Source organism: Silurus meridionalis, chromosome 1 (assembly GCF_014805685.1).
Source record: "Silurus meridionalis isolate SWU-2019-XX chromosome 1, ASM1480568v1, whole genome shotgun sequence".
Lineage (NCBI taxonomy): Eukaryota > Metazoa > Chordata > Actinopteri > Siluriformes > Siluridae > Silurus > Silurus meridionalis.
The window spans coordinates 34,522,629-34,528,146 of NC_060884.1; the positions used below are offsets into that span (position 1 = coordinate 34,522,629).

Below are 5,518 nucleotides of genomic sequence, written 5' to 3' on the forward strand. Positions count from 1 at the left end.
CACATTTAGTTCTAATTTGCTCTTATAATTCCATCCACTCTTCTGGGAAGATGTTCCACTAGATTTTGGAGTGTGCTTATGGGTATTTTTGTTCATCAGCCACAAGGGTTTTATGAAAGGCAGGTAGTGTCGTAGGTGAGGAAACCTGGTGTGCAGTCAGCGTTCACATTCATCCCGAAGGTGTTCAATAGGGTTGAGATCGGAGCTCTATAGCAGGCCCCTTAAGCCCTTTCCTCTCCAATTCAGGTAAACCAGATCTTCAAGGAGCTCACTTTGTGTACACGGGCATTGTTATGCTGAAACAAGTTTGGGTTTCCAAGTTCAAGCGAATGCAAAATTTTATTATAGCACTATCTAAAGATGTCCTGTACAATTGAGTGCCTCCAGCTTTGTGGTAACAGTTTGGAAAGGAACAGATACAGCAACAAAGGTCAGGTGACCCAATACTTTTGGAAATATCGTGTATGTCTCACATGTAACAACAAATAATAGAAAGGAGTGGGCCATGAACTGATAGTAGCTAAATGTGAAAATGAGTAGGATAGGAAAAGCCTGTAACTCCAGTGCATATGCAGCAGTTTGAAAGAATATAGAGGTTGGTTTGATGTAGATGTTGGTAGATAGTGAGTGGAATCACATTGGACACTGCTGCCATGAGACACAGCAGCCTCTGGAACTGCTTCACAGTGAGTGGAGGACAAATAGGAGGACCTGGTATTGGTAAGCTTTGTCCCCATAAGCAAACCACAGGAACCTCCTGTGTGTGGGAAGGACATGGAAGTAAGTGTCCTTCAGATTGATCGTGACAAACCAGTCTTTGGACTTGATTTGATCTTTGAGAGTGAGCATCCTGAACCTGAGCCTCATGAGTGAGCGGTTCAGAATTGGAAGCAAACCCGTCATCCTTATTTGGAACAAAGAAGTACGGGCTGTAGTAGCCTGACTCTCTGACCGTGGGGGGAACCAGCTGAATAGCCCCTTTCCCCTGGGAAGCGTGCACCTCCTGTTCCAGGACCAGAGCCTACTCGGGACCCACCACGGTGGAACACACCCCGTTAAACCGGGGAAGAGCAGAGCCGAGCCGAGCCGGGAACCGAAGTGCGTTGAATGCGAGCGGAGCTGAGTCGGGAACCAGAGCGAGTTGTGCGTGAGCAGAGCCGAGCCGGGAACCGGAGCACGTTGAGTGCGAACAGAGCAGAGCTGAGATCCGTAACACTGAGGGGAGAGTTAGGAAAACAGGTGGGGTCGGGAAGCCAATTGTAGGTTTCTGGCGTCCTTATATGTGTTTGAAATATGGATGCCATTTCTGTGTAGCAGGTTGCAAGGGGGAGGTTCCTTGGTGATGGAGGCAGCAATGCTGGAAAGGTTCAAGCAGGCTGACAATTGTCCATTGTGAAAAGCGCTATAGAAATACACTTGACTTGACTTTACCTTGCATTACAAGTGATAACTGGTACAGTTTCTTTAAGTCTGTTTACAGATGCCTTATTTCCTACTCAATTGATATACAAAGCAATTAGTATCAACACAGTGCAGAAGCAGCATGTACTGCCTTTAAAGGCCCTTAAGGATGGGAGACACACCAAAACTGTTGGGCATTCGTGTAGTAATTATTCAAGGTGAAAACAATTATTTGATTAATTTACATTTATGGCATTTGGCAGACGCCCATTAGACAAGGTGGCCTGCAACTGAGCATTTGAGTGTTAAGGGCCGTGGGTAAGGGCAGCTTGGTGTTGGAGTCCAATGCTTTAACCACTGAGCTACCACATCCGATTACACCCTATTCCACAAAATGTTTTACAATCACATTTACATTCACCCATTCTTACCATCTTTATTACCACTTACCCACACTAACATTTCACTAATGAATCTATAACGTTCACGCCTAAAATAATGACTCGGACAAGAGGTTCATACAGGTAATTATATTTTTAATCAGGTGAGTAATTTAATAAGATAAATAGATTACATGAATAATATGTAATCTTGATGTAAACACGGAGTACTGTACAAGAGCATCACACGCTTCCTTATAATTAAAAAATATAAAACAGCTTTACATATAACTACTATGTATATCAGATTCATCGCGTTAAAAAAATAAATATAGACAAGCATAGTAAATAACATTTATATTAAATAATATACACAGTTTATTAAAGGAAAATTTTTTCATTGCACTTGTTCCATCGGTACGTCCATCAGTCCTTCTACTGTGTTAATACCTGCAAGATACAAGAACAAATTAGGACCAAAAACTACTGAGTTGAAGCTCAAGCCAGTTAGAGACTCATGGCCTAACATACTCCTAAGTAAATAATGTCTTACTAGATAAATCCTGGCAGGTTTTGGCTGATGACACTCGATAACCAGGTCTGGTACTGAGACACCTGAGTATACACACCAGGTGAATAGGACAGAGCACAACCTCTACCCCAGCTAGTGATACCAGCCTGAACCCAGACAGCACCCTGCTTAGTGACCAGCGGACCTCCAGAATCCCCCTTTCAAAAGAGAAATAAACTTTTGTCATTTTTTGATTGTTGAAGGTTGATACAAGTTGTATTTATTTACAAATGTCTTCTTAATGTGTGTTTACCTGGCAGGTATCTTTGCCGCCTTGGTAGTAACCAGCACACATCATGTTTGGGGTAATGGAGCCAAATCCCAGTAGAAAATCACAAATCTGTGTATTGATAGTAGGCACCATTGCCTCCTGAAGAACACCAGGAGCTGGCAGTTGCACTATACAAAAAAACAAAGACATACATTCTTATTTCAAAAAGTTATCAAATTATACCCAGGTTTGCCATAGAAACCCACCTCAACAACCCTTAACAACCAAACCCTGCATAACTACCATTTCTACTACAACTATTCCTGATGATGCAAACAAAACACCTCTGTAGGTGAGATTTTCCTGACAAGTACAATATGTTTGTTTTTTTTATTACAGAAACCTGTGTGTTCATGTCTATGTATTTTACCTCCAGAGGCAATGCTTCCCCAGCCTGTGATCCAGCAGCTGGTTTTATCTGGAAAACTGCTGCCTTGCCCTGCCAGACACACTGGTCTGATGTAGTCCGTGAAGTTGACTGAAGAATTCAGGCGTAGAAGGGCGATGTCATTGTTTTGGGTGGCGCTGTTGTAGCTGGGTGAACCATCACCTGAGTTACACCTCTCGTAATTTGATTGGGATTAGAACCGGTTAGAGTCTGTTTCCCCAAATGCACCGTCACAGCAGAAGAGATGGTGCTGTAGAATTAGATTCTTTTTATTCATTTAGAATAGAATAGCCTTTATTTGTCACATGTACATTACAGCACAGTGAAATTTTGTTCTTCGCATATCCCAGCTTGTTTAGAAGCTGGGGTCAGCGCGCAGGGTCTTCCATGATACGGCGCCCCTTGAGCAAAGAGGGTTAAGGGCCTTGCTCAAGGGCCCAAGAGTGGCAGCTTGGCGATACCGAGGATTGAACCCCTGACCTTCCGATCAGTAACCCAGCGGAGGTTGTGGTCTTGGTAGAGGGGATAAGCGGAGGCGGAGGGAAAACTTGTTTTTTTACTATCACTCCTGCACACTACGTATCCCTAAACTTTAAAATGTTTACCTTTTCTTCTTTGCTTATCTTAATTTTCGTCACAATCTTCGCTTTCTGGATTCGATTCGCCATCTAGCAGCGGCGTCTCGAGCTCGTATCTCAAGTTTTTGCTCGTGTATCAAAACAAAAAATCGACAGAGTGACCGCTCGTATCTCAAAAAACTTGTATGTTAGGGCACTCGTATGTCGAGGTACCACTGTAAAATGTATTTGAATGAAACAAACCTGGAGAAACAGTGGGCTGCTGTCAGAACAAAGTCTTTGTTGATCAGGGTTCCTCCACAGAAATGTCCATTATAATCAGGGCTCTGGAGACTAACCTGCCATGGCCACCCTCCTTCTGAGGAACTCTGCCCACCCACAATACGGGTGTTAAAAGGGGCACGACCGCATACTAAAGAAAGAGAAACATCAGTTACAATCCGAATGTCATCATTTAGCAGAACAGAGAAGAATAAAAATTAATTAAGACTAAGAGAAATACCCACCATCCAGCTGTGAAAGAGAACCTGGAATGAAAGAAAATGCTAAGTTCAACAAGATGCAGATGTAGATTTAGACAACTTTAATATTTAAAAAAAAATGCCAGAAGTTCAGGTGTTTAACAAACAGAATGGAAAGAGCAAGGCAAGATAAAAACACAAGTCAAGATTAAACTATTCTGTGCTTTAAACAAAACACACTGTTTAAAAGAATCTTTACAGAAATTAATAGGTATAAAATTACTAAATAATAAATTATTTACTAATAAATTAACTAATAAATATTTATACATTAGCACATATAAGTATGTCGCTAATAAGTGAGCAACTGGCAATTGTAGCAAAGAAAAACTCCCATGTGGTTGTCTTTTAGATGTCTGCATCATTTGTATGTTTTTATTATTTTATAAATTCAACAAATTCAAAATACAATGTGTGATAAAATAGTCAAGTGTTATCATTTCATAATCTTTACCTTCAATAAAATCTGTTTATAATCAAAGGTCAGTACATATTATAACAAAATAAAATGGAAAGCTACAGGATTTGCTGGATCAAGTTATACTTACAGCTATAGCTATTTGCACAATGACCAATGTTGTATAAATTTGCACATAGCCATTATTGTAAATAAAAGTAAATAAAGAAACATTCTTCAGTAATTATTGCTAAAGTCTTACCTTGTAAGCATAAGAGCAGAGCCACAGCCACACACTGGAATCTCACCATGTTTGGATCTAGTTCAGTATCTGTCTGTTCAACTTGCAGGTTAAAGTGACACTATAGCAGGTTCCTTGACGCTATTTTATAGCAGTCCTCCTACAATTAACAGTGTTAACATACTGATCTGTTACATCACCGGACTGTCCCACTTTATTTAGGAAACATTCCTATTAGTCTATCAGTAACAAACTTTCCAGTCTTCACACCTAGCATGTAATTATCTTCATGACAAGAATCCAGGTATACTAGAAACAAAACACACAGGAAATCTATTTATAGGTTTAAAATGTATACTTCCTCATCTATAACAGGGGACAATACTTCAATCTGAATTCATATTTACAAACAACATTTTACTATTACTGAAAAGAAATGTTGCCAGGGTCTAATCCGACATGATGGGTTTATTGAATCTTCGGCTTTTAAATGACTTTATTATTGTCTGACAACTTTATCTTATTGTTTACATGATCCCTTCACTGGAATCCATCACTCAGTACGTGATGGTATTTCTGAGGGGACAACATCCTTCAAGGGTCCTGGAGCTCCCTGGTTAAGGAGAGACACTGTCCCAATGCAGCTTTACAGAGATATATAGATTATGTATATACATTGTAAATCTATGAATTATTCTCCAAGTTTAACACTAATGAGTCAGGTGGTGGTGGTGGTGAGAAACTCCCAGAGCTGGTATGAGGCAAAAACC

At 40.4% G+C, this 5,518-nt stretch overlaps 1 pseudogene; it reads right to left on the reverse strand.

Annotated features, from left to right (window-relative positions):
* Positions 1-1,920: 1,920 nt before the first annotated feature.
* On the reverse strand, positions 1,921-4,902 carry LOC124386175 (annotated as a pseudogene).
* Positions 4,903-5,518: the final 616 nt, after the last annotated feature.